This window comes from Phodopus roborovskii, unplaced genomic scaffold, assembly GCF_943737965.1.
Source record: "Phodopus roborovskii unplaced genomic scaffold, PHOROB, whole genome shotgun sequence".
Taxonomy (NCBI): Eukaryota; Metazoa; Chordata; class Mammalia; order Rodentia; family Cricetidae; genus Phodopus; species Phodopus roborovskii.
In genome coordinates this window covers 960,190-980,520 of record NW_026125640.1, presented here as the reverse complement: position 1 = coordinate 980,520, position 20,331 = coordinate 960,190, and the positions used below count along the sequence as shown (strand labels likewise).

Below are 20,331 nucleotides of genomic sequence, written 5' to 3'. Positions count from 1 at the left end.
CCAGTAGGAGATGCTTCTGGCCAGCTTCAACCCACCCACTTGGATGGGTGTCCTGGGCTCTATTTAGATTTCTGTAGAAGTTTCTTTTTTTTTTTTTTCATAACCAGGTTCCCCTGAGCAGGCTGCCTCTTTCATCTGCTGAATTTATGTTTTGTGTGACTACTACATATTAAGCACTTTTCTGGGCATAATAACTAGGGAAACTTGAATAAATTATGCTGCAACTCTCCCTGAGACCCCATCCAGCATGTAATTCAGCATCATTATTTATATGAATCCTGAGTGTACTCTCACTCATCCCTCTTTGGTTGGGTTACTTGAGTATTTCTCAGTGGTTTTTGAGAAGCTCCTGCCTCAACGCAAGCTCTTGATCTCTTTAAAGGAAATTAAGGTTCCATAACCTTTGTCTTTACACCACTTGTTTTGAGTTGCACACCTGATTTGTGGTGACATTTTAACAGCTTTACTGAGACATAATTCACCTACTACACCATTCACCCATTTAAACTGTGCACTGCAGAGGTTGTAGCATATTCATAGAGTTCTGTATCCATCACCATAATCAATTTTAGGGCATTTTTATTATCCCCCAAAGTAACCTTATGCTTTTGGCTGTCACTGTCCAAACCCTTATTGCTTTGACTACTAGGCAACCACTAGCCTATTTGCCTCTGTAGATTTGTCTATTCTTGACATTCTCTATAATGTAAAGTTATACAAAACATATCTTTTTGTGAGTTATGACTCTGATTTAGCATAATGCTCCTAAGGTTCATCCTTGTTGTCACTTGATTCCATCTTATAATTATTCCATTCTATGAATATATCCAATTATACTTACCTGTCGATCAGTTAATGCACACGTGGGTTGCTTCCACCTTAAGTCTCTTATGAATAATGTTGTGGTGAAAATTTGTATACAGATCTTTGTGGGGACATATACATACACCCTTGTCTAGATGCCTAGGAATGGAACTTCTGGGTCATATGCTCACTCTAAGATGAAACATCCAAAGATCTACCAAACTTTACCACTAATAATGTATGCTCTAACATATGTACAATCTCAGCATCATTAACCCTTACAACTGATTGTCTTTTCTATTAAGTGGCATCGTACAATCCATGCTCATTCAAAGTTTCCCCTCATATATTGTGTGACTAACCTGTGTCTTTTCTGCAAACAATGGACGGATACTGGCCAAAGAAAGACAATGGTGTCTGGTCTTTCATTGCTGGGTGGAGGAGTACTGCTAGCCAACAATGAACCTCTCAATGAGTGAGAAAAATATTCCCTGTTACATGGGCATAGAAATCTATCTGCAGACAGATTTAGAAACAAGGGCAGGCCCAGAACTCAAGACTGGGAAAGGAAAGGCTGGATATTGTGGTGAGCTTGGTTGTTCTTTTGGTGGATATCATGGTATGTGAAACTATGTTGAATGGCAGTGGTTTAGCCTCAAATGAGATAAAGCTATGGATCTGGTATTATTTTAAAGTATTGATTACTTAAAAGGAAAACAAAACAAAAGCTGTGCTTGCATTTCAGCATGATTCTTGCACCCTTGGCTCATCTGGAATCAAGTAAAAAATTCAGCATGTAGGCCTCTCCTAAGACTTGCTGAATCAGCATCTACATTTTAACAAGATCCTGCTGAGGATCTGTAGACAATGAAATCTGAGAACTGGTCTGATGACTGAGCACATCTCTTTGCCAAAACAGATTGGCTTGTCTGTTTAGAAATGCCACACAATGGCTCACTTCCTCTTCTATCCCTTTTGTGGTTGGTTTTGTCTTCAACATTGAATCTTCTGGACTTCCATTTGTAAGTCCTTTACATTCCTGAGATAAACATGCACACCATTAGATTTCTAATCCCTTCTCTAACTCAAAACACAAGCCTTCAGGACCTCAGCAGTTTGTTTGTTTGTTTGTTTGTTTTATGGTATCTTGTTTTGCTTTCTCTCTCTCTCTCTCTCTCTCTCTCTCTCTCTCTCCCTCCCTCTCTCTTTCTCTCTCTTTGGGGGGCCCTGGACAATTTCTTTTTAAGTCTGCTAATGGGGGCTTGCATAACTTTCCCTAGCAGCTACAAATTTTATCGAGGTTTTTTTTTGTTTGTTTTGTTTTGTTTTTTAAGAACAGTAAGTTGGGTCTAATGGCACAGCTCAGCTCTGTATCCCAGCTACATGGGAAGCTAAAGTAAGAGTATTAGTGAATTTAAGATCTGCCTGGGCTAAAGAGTAAGTACAAAGTCACCCTGGGGAACTTAGTGATAGCCTGACTCAAAAAGCAAAAAGGAAATTGGAGATATGGCTCACGGAATAAACCAAACCAAAACAAACAAAAAAAAAAACCCCTGTTTTCCTTGCACATTCAAGGTCCTAAGTTTATCCCCCAATGTGGAAAAGGACAAAGAGGAAGGGAAGAGGAAGGAGGGGAGGAAGGGAAGAGGGAGAGGAAAGTAATGCAGACAAACCAGGACTGCTGATGCTACTCCTCCTCCTAACAAGACTTGATTCTAATTATTCTCAGAATAATAGAACTAACTGGCCCTTAAACACTGCGGTTGAAATTACCTGTCTTCATACTAGAACCCAATATCAATGAGGTTTGAGGAGCTGGCAATTGGAGGGTGGGTGAAAGGAAGACCAGCGGTCCCGAGAACATACCAGTGCTTACTTTAGGCCCTGAAAATTACACAAATTGGAAAGGCTAGAATGATTGAGTTGTTTAATAGCATCTAAGAGGGTTATTTGTGGTTTATGTTGAGGTGGGCATGTGGTTGTGCACCCCACAATGGTCTATGGAAGACCCAATTGCAGAGTCTGGTGAATTTTAATTTGATAGATCTGGAGTAGGGAATAGTTAATTTGGGTACAGTCTGCAAATTGGTCCAGTCATGCCACATTTGCCCCCTCCTGTTTTCATATTATTAGTCCCGTAAAAGTTTTAAGTGGTAAAAATATTCAAAAGAACATTAATAATTACTTTCTTATCATTGGATCACAGCTGGATTAATTCCCTTGAGTACAGTATGTGCCCACTTGGTGAGCTAAAGATGATATTGACTGGTCTTGACAGAGATCATGTCTTATGACACAAAAAACAGTTTGACTGAAAAGTTTGCCAGTGCTTAATATTAGGTCTTGATTTGGAAAGTGTAACTCGAGATTCAGCTTTAGAGAAATGTTGGGTTTTGAACAGCACTCCAGACCTATGAAATTGCAGACTGCTTTTTACTAGCGATGCCTAGGTATTTGGAACTGCTTCTTCCTCACCAGCAGACTCAACTCGGGACTCATCTTGGAGATCTATACAATTATGTTATAACTAACACTGTACTCAATCTATCCAACACATAACTGTATATCTAGTTTTCTAAGTTTGGGACTGTAACACCCAAATATCCCAAACTGTCTAGAAACTCAGTTCTCATTGTATTCTTTCCAGTCCTTGCCTAAGTACCAATGTTCTAATCCAAGCTAGAAATGGCCTGACCTTTGCTACCTGTTGATAGATTGATTTGATGTTGCCAGGGTTGGAGGCTGAGCACTCTGATTTCTCTGGATCCATTACCCTGCCAGGATCTTGTGATATGATCAGGCTCAAAGCCCTCTAATGTCTCCTACACACTTCTTTGAAGCGCTTCCCAGAGGTACATAGATATCTCCTGCTTATGCATGTTGTATTGTCATAAAGTTGAGACATGCTCAGTACTAAGGTCTACTACAGTTTTTTCCCCTCCTAAACTCAGAATGAAATTTGGTTAGCATTGTGGTGATATTTGGATGTGAGACTTTGAAGAGATTAGTAAAATACCAGGAAGGATTAATTCCTTTCCCACAAATGGGTCCTTACTTTCATAGGACTGGATCAGGTATAGTGATTTTGGGTTATTATAAAGCAAGACTACCTCTCATTTGGTATCTACACACACACACTTACCCTTCTCATTTCAAGCAAGGGTTGTTATACAACACGGTGTCCTACCTTAAACTTCCCAGCCTCCAGAATCACCAACCAAAATAAGTGTATTTTCAATCACCCGGTCTCTGGTGTTTGTCTATAGCAATAGAAAGTGGCCCCAAACACAAGGTTGAATATGTGTCTGCATAGCACAGGACTCTCAGAATTATCAATATGTTAATATAAATTGTTACCCTCTGGCAGAAAACTGAAAGAATAATCTCAAATCATGACTCCCTGACTACTTCTAGCAGCAGCTCCACCCAAGTATGAGAGGTATATAAATTCTCAGGCTCTATCCTAGGACCACTGAGTCAAAAACAGGGTCTTAAGAAAGCTGGGGTCCAGTAGTCTGTTTTAATAGACACTCCAAGTACTTCTCACACAGTCATATATGAGAATCATTCCTGTGGACAATCTCAAATCAGTTTTTCAAAACTTCTAACTAGATTTGTGTTTCACATGTTGTTTTTAGTGAGAACCGTTTATTCATTTTAAATTTTAGAACAGGGCCCTGGGAAACACCATCCTGGTCTTACTGAGTAAAATGAACGCTGCAAGCTTCAGGAGTAATCCTGAGTTCAATCATCTCTCTGAGATTTGCCTTCTGAAGCAGTTTGTATGCACACTCTGTCTGAAAAAAAGTTCTCCAGATCAAAAAGCAGCAGCAGATGACTGATGCAAGTACATATTCTTTTTTGGTTTTGTATTTTTTATCTGAGACAGTGTTTCTCTATGTAATAGTCCTGGTTGTCCTGGAACTACTTCTGTAGATGAGGCTGGCCTTGAACTCACAGAGATCTACCTGCCTCTGCCTCTCGAGTGCTGGGATTAAAGGTGTGTGTCATCACTGCCTGGCCTAAATACATGTTTTCTTTACAGTGTGTTTTTGTGTACTTAAAAGTGAAGAAGGCTGATGTAAGGAGTAAGGTTTTTCCTCCCGCTGCTGGTCTTGTCCTGCCGCCGCGCCAGTCCCAAATAACACACCGAGACTCTGTATTAGATATAATGTTGTTGGCCAGGTACTAGTTTTTTATTGGCTAGCTCTGTCTTAAGTATTAACCCATTTTTGGCTTCCACGTGCTCTAATCTTACCAGGGAATGGGGCAGGCATCTTGTCTCCCCAATCTCTCCATCTTGACTACTCTTTACTACTTTCTCTTTCCTCCTTTTCTCCTAGTCCTGCCTATCTAGCTTTCCTATTGGCCAAGAGTGCTTTATTCATTAACCAGTATGAGAAACATATTTACAGAATGACATCTTTCATCATCTCCTCTTTTCTGTCTAAATAAAAAGAAGGGTTTTAACATTAACATAGTAAAATATATCACACAATAGTTATCAAATAAGAATCACAGTTAACAATATTTAGTCCATTAACATTTAGAAAGATTTGAAGAAAATATTTCATCATCTATTCTCTCTTTGTGTGTCTAAAGTCTTTGTAACTTATCTTTAATCCTAACTAAGGAAAACTATAACCATAACTATCTGTCTTCAACTCCTTCAAAGACCACAGAAGGATAGTATATAAACTCTAGAAATGACAGAGACATTTTGCCTTGTCAGTCACCTAAAGTTCTTTGGTAATCTTTCATCTTCAGCCCATATACCATAGTGTGTCTGGCAGACTCTTCAGTAAAGTAGGAAACTTTAAACTGTCTTCTTGTATTGGCAGTTTGTCAGTCATTTTTTCTCTGTGTCCTGCAGACTGTCTGGCAGACTCTTCCATGAAGCAGGACCTCTGTAGCAATGTCCATCTTGAATCAGCAGTCACTTTTCTGTGGGTCCTTCATGTCCAGTTTATACTTCATAAAGTCAAATAGTCCTGACAAGAGCAGTATCTTGTCAAATTGGCTAGTCTTGCCATATTAGAAGCAAACTCCATAATGCGTTTTTTTTTTTTTTTTTTTTTTTTTGGTGTCCATCTTTCTTTCTGATGCAGTGGTGTTGCCAGGAGCAGTTATGTCTCACTGTCAAGAAAAACCCTAAACCATTATAAATGCCATATTCTGTAGGTCTTTGAAAGGTTTGAAGAATTTCTATCTATTTTAAATACATCTTTGTGCATCTTAAAAAACTTAACTAACTTAACTCTAAGCTTTGACTATCATAAGTAATTATAATCTGTACTACATTATACATTTCATTTGTAAATGAAATATATAAACACAATGCCTAAACAAAAGGAGAAATATACATATCATAAAATTGACCTTAAATTTGTATCAATAAATGAAAATCCATTTCAAAACAAAGTATTAATATCTATACCTTAATCTCCTTTTTACCTTTAAAAAGAATTGGCTGTGATCATTAACCATTTATAGCCAACCACATTTAAATGAAAACAAACATTTATAAACAATATTTGGGAATTTGGGCATCATTCTTTCCAAACTACTTCCTGCTGGTAAAGGGCGCTGTCATGGGGGATTCTAAGAAGATGCAGAAATCCTGGCTGTAGTCTGCAAGGCTGCTTTGTCCAAGCTGTTTTAACTGTAGGATCACCTGGTACTCTGTTTCAGGGGGTCTGGCTTGATCAAACCACATTAGTCTGGAAGGAATCCACAGCTTTTTATTTTTTGTGGAAACAAAATAGAAATCCTTTCCCCCAGTAACTTGTCCTTAGACTTAAATTTTGGAGTCAAAGCAGTGCTTTATTCATTAACCAGTATGAGAAACATATTTACAAAATGACATCTTCTATCATCTCCTCTTTTCTGTCTAAATAAAAGAAGGGTTTTAACCTTAACATAGTAAAATATATCACACAACAGTTATCAAATAAAAATCACAGTTAACAATATTTAGTCCATTAACATTTAATAAAATTTGAAGAAAATATTTCATCAGGCTGAGGAACAGCCCGGGGGCTTGTCCTTCTTCTGTTCGTAGTTCATCCTTTCAGGATCTGACTTGTGGGTGACATTGCTAGTTCGCAGCCAGGGACTCTCTGACCTGTAGGCAGTGGCTCTGTGACCTGTGGGTGACTGTGCTAGTCTGCAGGCAGTGACTCTTGGGCATTTTAGAGTTCAACTTAATGATGTTGTAGAGAAGGTAGAACTCTGATGAACACTCTTAAATGATGCTTTCAAATGTGATGAAAAGAAATTGGAGATGCAGCTCAGTGATAGAACACTTCCTCAGCAGTGCAAAACCCTGAGTTTGAGCTCCAGCACAGAAGACAAAATAAAAGCAATTGACATTTATTGTGAAACCACTCAGAGACCTGAAAAGTTGGAAGTACATCCACTCTTCATTTTCCTCTGGCCTCCCGTTTTCTCCCTAAAATCACCACTCTGTGCAGTTTGGTATAGACTTCTAGGCATTTTTTCTCTGTGTGTGATTATTGTAAAGACACAAGAGGTTGTCAAAAATAATGAATTACCACATGGAGCAACAATGATGGCAAATACATGCAATTATCTCATTTCTCAGGAAACAGAGACCCATGAGATGGCCCTAGATGTGAGCATGGTCCAAGAGGAGACATCTCTCTAGCTCTCTCCCATGCTCACTAAATCAGGTACCATGAGTCCTCGGACAGTGTCTTGGTCCATGGCTGCATCCTCCCTTCCTTTATTCAATTTCCATTGTGTCCCTGGCAATCTGTGTGGACAGTTAAATCTTTGGAGGACCATATGACACAGCACAAATTGCTTTTGTTCCGTCATCTGGTTTTACTTTAAAGGGTAGCTTTCCTCCTTCTGTCTGTGTTGAGTGGGAACAGTTAGGTTTCAGAGCTTTGGAAATGGTTCTGAGTGGAAACAGGAGCTGGCATTAGTTAAGGGCCCCCGCTTTCTGCTGACGTCCTCACTTTTTGGTACCTGCAGTTTTCCTGCTTCTCCTCTGTCTCTAAGATCTAAACAACTGGCAGAGACACACTTGGTCCTTCAAACTATTAAGCAATAGGAGGCTATACTGGAAAAAATGTTCTTTCCCTTTGGATTAGAGTAATGCCTTCATTTATAAAGTTATCCTTTTAGCTTTCTTTTTTTTTTAGATCTAAACTATGGCTGCAATTATAATTTCACAAGCCACATGCTGTCTTCATTGTCTGTGCTAATAAAAAGCAGAAGGGTTGGAGACTAAGGGTACCATCAACGCTGCAGAAGGTTTTTCTATGGTACTCTTCACCAGCAGAGCTTGACTAGGGGATGGAATGTTGTCCTAGATGAAGCAGCTATAGGAGCAAGGCTAAGTCTAAGAGTTCAAGCTACACCCACCATACCACCCTTTTTTCTTGATAAACAATGGACATATAGGAGCATTTTTGATGGAGAAAAAATTAACATAAGGACAGAGGTAAAATTCCTCAGTAAGATGGAACCCCAGTCACCCACAGTGGTAAGCCTCTTCAGTTGCCCACTAAGCGGTGTCATTTTGGCCTATACTTCCTTCTTTGCCTTTCTTTGTCTGCCCATAATTATGCTTTCTGGGTTGCCTCCCCCAAATAAACTATTTGTGCCTTGCTTTAAGGACTGCTTTTGGAGAAGACATACATCGGCTATGCTGGAATTTAAACCCAGGAATTTGGTTTCTGTTCTGAAGTTATTTCAACTGATAAGTTGGTAGCTGCTAAATAGAAATGTGTGATAGGGGTTTCTGTGATAGAAGCTTGACGGTTGTTTTTCTTACTATTATGCAAGAAACTACCTAAAATTTGGTGGCTTAGATCAGTGACAACCACTTACTTGCTCATGACTTTATAGTTTGGTCAGGGCTCAGTGTGGAATGCTCATTTCTCATTGGCATGCTGTTGGTTCTGTGGCTATATCCTGGGCTGTTTGGTCAAAGATGGCTCCTCTCACGTATTTGGTACTTCATCTGCAATGCCCAAGCCCCCCAATCTCCACCTCTTTCAGTCTTTCATTGATCAGACTAGTCTTTATAGTTCCCAACTGTCCAGTAAGATAAATGGAAATCTTTGTATTCAGCTAGCTTCTGATAGAGTAAAAGCAGAGCCTGTTGGGTTTTGGTTGTAAGGCATAGGTCATTGGAATTGACATAGCATCACTTTTGTTGAACTTTATTAGTTAAAGAAAATGACAAGACAGGCCACGTTTTAGGCTGGTGGTAACAGTAGGTAGATTCTCACACCTAATAGATTGAAGTAGTAGTACGAGTGGGAGAAATTGATGCTAGTCAACTATGAAGGAACTGTACTACAGCATTGGTTTGGAAATGCAAATTAGAGATATGAGTTTAATCTTCTGGGTATATTCTGATTCAGGAATAGGCTCCCAATTAATTATGCAACTCTTGTGGCTTGGGTATGAAATGGCCCTCACAGGTCATGAGTTGAAGTTTTATTCCCAATGCTATGTTCAGAAGTAGGGCCTTTGGGAAGTGACTGAACCCTGAAACCTCTGGCATAGTCAGTGGATTAAATCACTGACAGTTCCTAATGAAATGGCATATTGAGAGGCGATGGAAATTAGATGGGCCTCGTTGCAGTAAGTGGATCACTGAATGCATTCTTTTGAATGATATACCTCATTTCTGTATCTTTCCTCTCGTGCTCACTGTCTCCTGACCAGCATGAAGTGAGAAGCTCAAATCCATGTTCTTTTGGCCTTGACATTCTGCCTTACCACTAAGTAATATACTAAGTATACATTTGGCATACACTAAGTGGCCAAATGGTCATGAATTGCAACATCTGAGACCACGAGCCAAAATAAATCTTTATGTTGTTGACCTAAAGTATTTTGTCACAGTGAAGAAACAGGGCTAGCACACTAATGGTATTAGACTCATTAGGTAGAATGCAGCATGAAGACAAAGAGTGTATTCTTGGACACTGCACATAACGGAGTCAATCAACATCTCTGGAAACATGCAAAACTCATTTCACCACCTACCTCCCCTTCCCTTAGATCGTCTTTCTTCCTTCATCAAGGCAAAACATGATTAAATGGACATTTACTAAAAATAGAGCATAGATTTAAATTAAACTTCTAGGACTTCTTGATAATACCATCAGAAAAACTGTATGTATAAGGCAAGATGTTTTTAGATATGACATCTAAAATGATCCATAAAAGGTATGATGTGCTTCATCTGAATTACAATCGTTTACTCTTTAGAACATACTGGTAAGGGAATGAAGAGACAAATCACAGAATGGAGATAATCTTCCTAAATGACATGTCTGTTTAAAGAGCTTTCACCCCAGATGAACCAAGAACTCTCTAACTCATTAACAAGGAAATAACCAACCCCATTATAAAGAAGTCAAAATGTTTGAACAGACACAAAAAAAGGATATATGAGAATATGCTGGACATTATCATTCACCTACTAACAATTGGATGAACATGGCTGATAAAACCTTTGCTTATATCTACCAAAAACATGAACACCATCTCTTTTTGGAAACTGACTTTTACTGTACAGTGCAAATATTGGGAGTGGTTATTACTATCAAGAAGGGATTTGCACAATTTCCAATCCCTATGTAGAGCTAACTACCTATTTTATGTCTCCCTTACTAGAATTTATGAGACACACATCCACAAATTGCTAGCCAGGAACTTTAAGTAACCACTGGCCACCAGCAATTTGAAGCAGATCATTTACTGTAAGCTCAAGAGCATGTGGGTGTCTTCCACCATGCTTTCCCAAGCCTGTCTGGTTACTAGGGCTCCCTAAAAACCTCCCTTTATCTACTTCTTCTGTCCTAATGTACCTAATATTTTCTCATTTCAAGGAACTTGCATCATTTTGGCCTTATGACATAGGGCTTTAGTGTCCTCACTACTATTGGTACTACTAATACATAAGAGATTTATGTCACATTGGAATATTTTTTCTTTGAATTCACTTACACTCAGTGCTAAAGTCTGATATGTATTATTTTACATTTTAGAAACAAATTCTAAATTAGATGTTCAGTAAGAATGCTGATCATATGAAGAATAAGAAACAACCTTTTTCATCTAGTTTGTAAATTTGGAACAAGAATCCTGGATGAACAGCTGCAATGTCCCAAACAATTTTCCATTATTGTGATTCCCAAAGGCCCTCTTCATGCACTTAACATTCTGAAAATTCCCAGAATGAAAAAAAAATATGAGAACATGCAGAAGTTTTGTTTAGACATGTATGTATTTGTGTACTGTGTATTTACATATATGTCTACGTGTTTACAGTAGACATACAAAGTAACAGGTTTTATTTAACTATGACATTTCATACATACTTTATTTTGGTTGATCTTTCTTCCCTACTTCTCTTCCAGATGTGCCTATGCCTACCAGTCTCCTGTTTGTATCCCAGTAGTGCCCTATCCACTTTGACGTCTCTTGTATTTGAGCACCCTCTTTTATCCATCTGCCATAAGTCCTCTTCCTCTCCTCTCATGATCCTCTTCCTAGTTTTGTGACCTATGCCCAGTCCCCCCACACATACATATACACTTATAAAAATTAAAAGTTAGGATTCACATATGAGAGACAACATGTAATCTTCATGTTCCTGAGTCTAGATAATCCTACCTGATATTGTACTTTCCAGATTCATCAGTACTCCTGTGAATTTCATGAATAATGAAAGAAATGTTAAATGAATAAGGACCACATATCAAATGCAGATGTGCTTCAATTCATTAGCCTGCTCATACAAGTAGTGAACAAACCTTCCTTCCTGTAGCCTGAGTAAAGGAAATTGGGGAATTTGGAAAATTCAGTGAAAGATTCAATCAAATCTTTCATGCCATTTGATTGATTTTTTTTTGTATTGGGATTATCACATATTAGACAGCTTTTAAACACACCTGAAATGCTCTACCTGTCCGTTAAAGAGGCATCTGTGAGGACCAAGGTGGTTTCCTGTGCAGTGAAGCCAGGTCACACCACTTCCTGCAGCAGACCAAGTCGTACTACTTCAAGTGTTTAACTCAACTTTTTATGCAATCTAAGGGATTTCTTTTTTAAAAGTTTTATTAGTTATGTATTTTTTTTTTTTAGGTATGAGTGCTCTGTCTACAAGGATGCCCGTATGCCAGAAAAGAGCACCAGATTCCATTATAGATGGTTGTGAGCCACCATGTGGATGCTGGGAATTGAACTCAGGACCTTTGGAAGAGCAGCCTATGCTCTTAATTGTTGAGCTATATCTCCAGCTCAATCTAAGGTATTTCTAATCAGGAACAAACCAGCCTTTTTTCTTTGAAAAAGATTTACTTACTTTTACATCATGTGTATGAGTGTTATGCCTCCATGTATGTAAGTGCACCACATGCATGCTATATATCTGTGGGAGCCAGAAGAGCCTCTGATACCATGGTCCTGGAATTACAGATGGTTCTTGGTCACCATGTGGTTGCTGAGAAGGAAACTTGAGTCTTCTGCAAGAGGATTAGGAGCTCTCAACCACTAAAGCTCCTCTCCAGCTTCAGCCTCATGTATTTATGTTAAGCAGACAACTTAATTCCAATGATAGCTGAGTTTCAGAAAACTGAATTCCTATTATAATATTCAGGCTTTATTCAAAACATCAGGAGAAGTCATAAACTCTAATTTCATGGCTTCTTTTAAACCGACTATGTTTACATGTGCTTCATCATTTGCTCATAAAAATAACTCATGTTTGTAAATCACCATTAAAGCTTAAACTTGAGAGCATCTGTAATTGTTTGAGTGAGAATGCTAAGATATTGAGTTTTCAGTCTCCAGTTGGTGGACTATTTAGGAAGAAGTAGGAGGTCTTCTTGGAGGACGTATGTCACTGGGGGTGACCTTTGAGGTTTCAAAAGACCATGCCATTCCAAGCCACCTCTTTCTCCACCTCCTGCTTGTTGATTAGGATGTAAGTGTCTGCTTGCCACCATTGTTCCCTCTCTGATAGCCGTGGATTGATCCTCTGAAATGATAAGCAAGCACCCAATTAAATGATTTCTTCTAAATATTGCCTTGGTCATGGTGTCTCTTCACAGCAATAGAACAGTAACTAAGACAACATTTAGCATCATATCTAAGACCTTTTCTCATTTCTCTCCTCATCTGTTTCCTACTTACACTCTTGATATGATGTCTTTCCCTTTGTTACAATGCCTGTGACTTAACTATAAAGACATTCAATAGGATGTACCAATTCCATATGCATTTTAAACTTTCTGAAAGCTGGTGAGGGTGGCCAGTCATTTAGCAAGCTCATAGGGTAGAGCTTAAGAACTCTTAACATCCCACTCTACTGATTTTTTCAATTCAAGCCCAATGAATAATATTTATTTTTATTTTTCCTTTTTAACGAAGTTTTTCATTTATTTTACAGACCAACCACAGTGTCCTCTCCTTCTCTCTTCTTGTTCCATCCCCCTAATTCCTATCTATCCCCTGCATCCAGTCTTCCTCCATTCAGAATGTGTCAGCCCCCCCTCCATGGAGTAAAAATAAAAGCATGTCATATCGTGTCATGTTGAGGCAGGACCAAGCGCTTCCCCACTGTACTCTACTGATTTTTATAGAAAATCTGTGTGGCATTCAGAGGATAGCACAGAGGTATTACTTTATTTATTTTTTATTTTTTGTATGTATAGTGCTTGAGTGTGTATACATGAACATGTATTATGTACATGTTGTTTTCTGCCTTATCCATTGATGCAGCCTATCAGCTGAATCCAGAGCTTGCTGATAGGCCTTGTCTAGCTGTCCAGCTTGCTCCAGGGATACCCTGTCTCTGCTTTCCAAGAGTTGGAATTACAAGAAGTTTACCACACCTACCTGACATTTACCTGAGTTCTGGGGATCCAATCTTTATGCCTCCTGCTTACACAGCAATTCCTGTAATTACTGAGCCATTTCCCAACTGCTCCCTGAGTTTTTGATTCACTCATAATTTATTTCCAATACTTCAGAAGTATACGCAAGGAAACCAAATTTTTATGCTAGAACTTGGAGTGGTGGTAGGATCTGGTTGCATTCTACTTATTGATTTGAGTGATGTTACATGGGTATGTTCAGGTTGTAGAAATTCATTTACTAACTTGTGTGCTTGTAAAAGTAAATAGAATGTGTAGAGCTGTGGGGCTGCTTCAGTTGCAGAGTTCTTGTGTTACAGTGTTATGACATTTGAATGTAAAATCTCCCTTATGTCTGAGCTCTTGCTCCTTGGCTGACAGTATGGATGTAGGAGGTCATGGAACCTTTACGATTAAGGTAGACGTGGGACAAAAGTGGTAGACTTTTTGAAATTCTAGCCCAGCTCTGGTTCCAGTCTTATCTCTGCTTCCTGATCAGCCATAACATGAGAAGCAGTAGTCACCTGCCCCCATCACTGTGGAGCCACTACCACCACAGACACTTTTACTGCCATAATGGCTTGCTTTTGATAGAACTGGGAGTCACAATATGCCTCTCTTTCTTTATATATATATATATATATATATATATATATATATATATATATATATTTTTTTTATTTAAATTAGAAACACACTTGTTTTACATGTCAATCCCAATCCCCTCACCCTCCCATCCTCTCCTATCACCCCCACCAACCCCCATCCCATCCCCTTTCTGCTCCCTAGGGAGCAGACTTCCCTTGGGGGAAATCTCCAAAATCTGTCTTATCATTTGGAGCAGGGCCTAGTCCCTCCTGGTGTGTTTAGGCTGAGGGATTATCCCTCTATGTGGGATGGGCTCCCAAAGTCCATTCACCTCTCTTTCTTAAGTCATTTTTTAAATGTTCTATCACAGCAAAGAGAAGAGTAAATAACACACAAGATTTACTCAAAGCCCTGGATTGCTCCTCTGGCACCATAAAAAGGTGTTAAACTTGTGGCAACTAGGCATAGTGGTAGTGGTGGTGGTGGTGGGGGGAGTTATATCTATAATACTAGCACTCAGGAGGCTGGGGCAAGAGGATTGTAGGGTTGAGGCTGGCCCTTATGTAGAGAGTTCCAAGTCAATCCAAGCTACAGATAAAGACCCTTCAGGGGCAGGGAGAAAGAAAAGGCATAGAGAAAAAGAAACCATTTCAGTAGTGCCTGTGTTAGGGAAAGCTGGGAAGACCAGTGGATTGTGACCCCGACCCCTGAGTTTTACTTGAATTTCATGGAAATATTTACTAATGCTGTGTTGTGTAACAAGTCTTCTCCATCAAGGATTCACTTTCCTCCTGCAGCCTTTTTTGTTTTTTTTGTTTTTTTTCTTTTTTCTTTTTTTTTTTTATTCTGCTCTCCACAGCACGTTTCCCTCCCCTGGCGCCCACATGATGTTTGTGCCATGAGTGGCACAGGATCTACTTAAGAGGAGGCATCTGCCACAGAGCAGAGGCACAGTGATAATCAAGTGGTGATTTTGGCCACCACCCCAGGTTACTCACTTATTTAATATTCACTATCCGTGCTTCCACAAGCCAGGGCACATCTGTCTTTCTCTTCCCTGCAACATCTGCAATGAAGAGCTAATTTTCTAAATGACAGCTCCCACAACTCTTGTTTTTTCTCTCTCTTTCCCTTTTAAACATTAATTCCATGACACATGAAATTAGTATCTTCTCTCCCTGTCTCCACAGCACACAAGGGACAGGAGTCTGTTTATTACCACCAACAGACTGAAAGCCATACATCTTCCTTTTCTCCCTGGAGCTGAAGTAATTATGCTTCGTGTGTGTCATTAACTTTACGCAATTCTCTCTCTCTCTCTCTCTCTCTCTCTCTCTCTCTCTCTCTCTCTCTCAAATTTTAGAGACTTGTTTTATTTCTTTATCTTTCTGCTCACCACTTCCTCCCAAAAGCTTGATTCTCTATAACATACAGATCCATGTGGCATTTGTGTGAGAAACATTGACACTAGAGTTTCATGGACTCAACCTTGGAGTTAAGAGTTCCTTCTCATCCCCAGTGCAGCAAACCTTCCCTCTCTCACCAGCATGTTTCAGCCTCCGGAAATGCTTTCTGGTACACTAAGCTTGGATGGCAGCGCATAATGTACTACTTCACTTTGGGATGAAACTAATTCAGCAAAATTCTAGCCGCCATCCTTGTTCCTCCCTTTTAGTTCCGTACAAAAGCCAAGTTCATTTTGCTCTCATGATATTCATATGACTAAAAAATAAAACTCGGGAGTTAAATATTAGGGAATAAATCTGAGAGATCCATGGAGCAACAGGAAACCAATCACCCCCTCTTCTCCACTTTCCCTGACTGAAAAGGCTGTACATCTCTTTAGGCCCCTCCTTATTCCTTCCCTGTGCCCGGTTATCTTCCTCCAAGTCCACCAGAAAACTCTGTGGTCCACTCTGGCCAGCAGAAAGTGGACTCCACCTTTTGAATCAAGGTCAGGACTCCATTGGTGATCTTGAGGCAAAAACACAAACAAATCTCCCACAACGCAATGGCCATTACATGGTCAGAACACAGTGATTGTATTTCTATTAACTCTGATTATCTACAGGATACACATCTAACTTTTTTTAACATTTAATAAACTACTTATTTTTTAACTTGTTATAAAATCTAGTTCATAGTGTTTTGTTTGACCATTTGCTTCCATTTATTTGTCAGTGTTTTGAGCCAAACTCTTGGTATGCTGTCCAGGCTATCCCCAAACTCCTGATCAATCTTTCTACCTCAACCTTCTAAGTAACTGGAAAGATAAATGCTTGCTGTGAAGCCTGGAACCTTTGTCTTTTGTCTTTTCCTTTTCAGCATCTTTCACGGTGTCTCTGTCCTTCTTACGGTGTAGCTCACAGAACTTACTTCCAAAGTCTCACTTGGTCGATTCTGTTCCAGAAAAGCCAGACTTCTATAGTTTAGCCTCTGTCCTCTTTCAGATCATTGTTGATTTGCTTTCTCCTTATTTTTTTTTTCCAGAAGTTGCTTTACCTTCATCATGTAGGTAGCTGGCTAGCTGGCTGCTCTCTCCAAAGTCTATGAAGGTAAATCTCCCTGCATTATGTGTACAGGTTAACATGAAAAGAAAGATACAAGGTTTCAGGCCTGTATTTCTATTAAACTCCTGCGTGTTTAAAAGGAAGTGCCAGCATTGATGATTTGTTTGCGTGGCAGTTTTGAGCATCTGTAGATAGCCTAGACAACACCCTGCACCATCTTCTCTCAGCTGAAATGGGCAATTTCCACAACTGTTTATGGTTTGCTGCTCAGATGTTCGCAAGTCTCAGAGGCTTTCTTTTCATGCTTTGCTCAGTGCCCCCAAGACTTTGATCAGCTGGAAGTTATGGAAGACTAGGAAATTAGTACAACTGGACCAAGAAGGGGCAGGAGTCAGTAGACAAACATCTCAGCTGCCCTTTCCCTGGTTTTGTCTCCTACATTTCCTCAGTAGATATAAGTCTAGGATACCTCTAGAAGTATCATGCTCAGGAGACTACCTTCATGAGCTTCCCCTACTTTCTTTTATCATGCTCCCTACTTTATGGCTCTGCTTCCAAGAATCACTTTCCAAATGGACTACCAGCATTCAATTTCTTGTCTCAGGTGGGGTCTACTTTGGGAGAAACAAAACCCATGAAGATATCCACTCCAGTTCTCATCTACAGATTTACTTTTCCATTTCTAGTTCTTATTCTTTCATTCCTAGAACTACACAGAGATCTACAGAATACCTCCTGAGAGTACAGTACCCATTCATGGGTTGTGAACTTGGATAAGGGAGTATTAATCAGTGCTTTTCCAAGACTAAATGGATTTCATTGTGAAAAGGCATCATACTTTATTTGTTGTTCTGTAAAATTTAGATTTCAGTTGTGTAAGTCTATATGTTTTTTGGGTCACAATATGTAACACATTTCCCACTATGCTTTATAATAAAAAGAAAAAAATAAATATTGTTCTCTGCTAACAGAATTCACCAATTAGTAATTCCTTGAAAGATTAATATACATTTATACATACTGCATTTATAATATCAAACATGGCATTCTTTTGGGTAAATCAAGAAATAAATGACTTTGGTGTGATTTGTTCTTTTTTATTTCTCTTATTTTTAAGATTATAATAAAATTACATGATTTCTCCTTTCTCCTTCCTCCCTCTAAACCATCCAATAAAGTCTTTCTTCCTCTCTTTCAAATTCATGGTGTCTTTTTTCACTATTTGTTGTTACAAACATGTATGTATGTTTATAATTCCTAAATACATAAATTTAACTTTTTAAATCTTCATAATAGTACTTATATGTATGTATGTATATTATTTGTGTTCTTTATAAACCCATACAAATTCAAAATGATCATCATTCTAAACATATCTTTCAATTTTGGGGACAATAATATAATTTCGGGTTAAGTGCAATGATTGAACTGAAATTTTTATGCCTGTAGTTCCCACACATCATGTTTTAACAGCTTTGAGATTTACCCAGCTCTTATCTTTTAAAGCAAGGAAGTCTCCCTGGAACTAGAAATTTGAGTTCAGGAAAAGTAACTGTTTGTGGTCTTAGTGCTATTGAGTTCTTAATTGGTGCCTTTTTCTAGCACATATGATAAAATGAGAAAGTTTTGGGGGGGGACATCTTGAAGAAGAAGTTTTGGTTGTCCCAGAAGAAAACTGTTAATAACAGCTTGTGAGTTGGCTATATTTCCAAATTGGGTTTGCATCAGGACACTCTCCATCCTTGATGTTGGTGCCTGCATCAGATGATCTGCAAAAGCCTTTCCAGAGCTAAGACTCTAAGTTTATTGGCAAACATGACTTCTGCTTGGAAGCCCAAATGGTTCTTCTTAAGTGCTTCTAGGAGAAACAAATTCTGATAATTGCAAACAAATGATAAACCAAACTAACAAGCAAGCTCTTTGAATTAAAGCTATTTAAATGGCTACAACCTAATTTGTTAAATTAGACATCAAGCAGAACAGAAGAATATTTATACAATATGTCTCTATTTTGTTTGTGGCACTGGGGATTGGACCAAGGACCTCACATGTGCTGGGCAAGTATACTACCATTGACCTATGTTCCCATCAATAAATTATTTATATAATATGAATAAGGTAAAAAATATGCTGTGAATACATCTATGCTTACTGGCTAATTTAATAAGGACACAGTCTCCCAAAGAACATAAGTATGACTTTGTAGTGTTTTCTTATCCTGTATACATGCTATGATTTCCTCTGATTTCTCAGGTGTAACCAGTATCCTAAATTCTGCAGTTACCATGTTTTGATTTTCTTTATATTATTACTGAATATATTTCTATTTCAAGTAACATGAATAAAAGCATGCATTAGTATAACTGGACTCATACTGACTCTATTTTTCCTACAGTTTACTTTTATTTTCATTTACTACTATATTTGCATGAGGTTGTGACTTAGCTGAAGAACACTCACATTACTTGGGGAATTCTCATTGTGTAAATATGTCATAGTTCATCTATGTTACTCCTTATGGTTTTATGGACTTATAAAAAGTGCTTTTAGTAAGAAGACAAGTCTTGTTCCTTGGTACAGAATTTTTCCAGAATTCATTTTTCCAGGAGTGGGTTTCCTGGACCATAGTCACGCACGTCTTTGATTTTAGCTAGTAATATCAGGTTGTTTACTAAAGATATTATATTAATGTGAATTTGTGCTACCAGTTTGTGCTTCCAATGCTTGACATCCTTTGTCAACACGTGATAAGATATTTACTTCATGTTTTGAACCAATAAATGTGAAATAACCTTGGCATCTGGGAGAGGCCAGAGAAGGTAGGATGTCTTCTCTAATATATCAACTTGAATAGTCTCTTGAGTTTATCTTCCATAATCCAGGACTCATTAGTGTACAGAAATCAAAGCTCTTTCTTGGCAGTATCTGGCTAGCCTGGCAAGATCCTGATGCTTTAGAAGTTTGGGCCCCTGCCTCTCCTCTGCATTTTTCAAACTCAAAGTAAAATTTGAAAGACCTTTACATGTCTTGTTCATCCAGGAATTTTAGCAGCTTTTCCTGTGAGCTTAGGTCAAGTGGGTCATTACATTACCTGAAACAGACTTCTAAAATCTTGATTTTGAAATTGAATCCCTTTTAGCTTAGTTTCTTTTCATTGTATTTTGTGGAATTGGGTGAACATAACTTAGTAGTTGTGTGTATTGAAGAACACATTAACTCTTGTTAACTGCCTTCCTCTGATTTACAAGATAGAAATTTATCAGTGGAGGTGGCTAACCAACCATTTCATCAAGAATTTATAATAAAGTGAAATTGCTATTTTGGTAATATTTGGGAATTGTGTATATGTTCACCAAGAGAAGAGAAAAGATCTGGCTATTATGGTGCCCATTCACTGCCTGCTTTAATTTCTTACCTAGAGTTCCTTGCTCAGGATGTCATTGAAGTGAATGTGCTTCTGGGAAATATCAGCATTGCTGATCCCTTGGAAAAACACACTAGATGTCCATCATACCTAGAAT

General features: G+C 38.6%; 1 protein-coding gene across 1 annotated transcript in view; it reads left to right on the top strand.

The window, feature by feature from the left end:
• Srpx (sushi repeat containing protein X-linked) overlaps positions 1-20,331 on the top strand; it is a 71,641-nt gene that overhangs the window by 9,371 nt on the left and 41,939 nt on the right. The gene's annotated exons all lie outside the window — the stretch shown is intronic.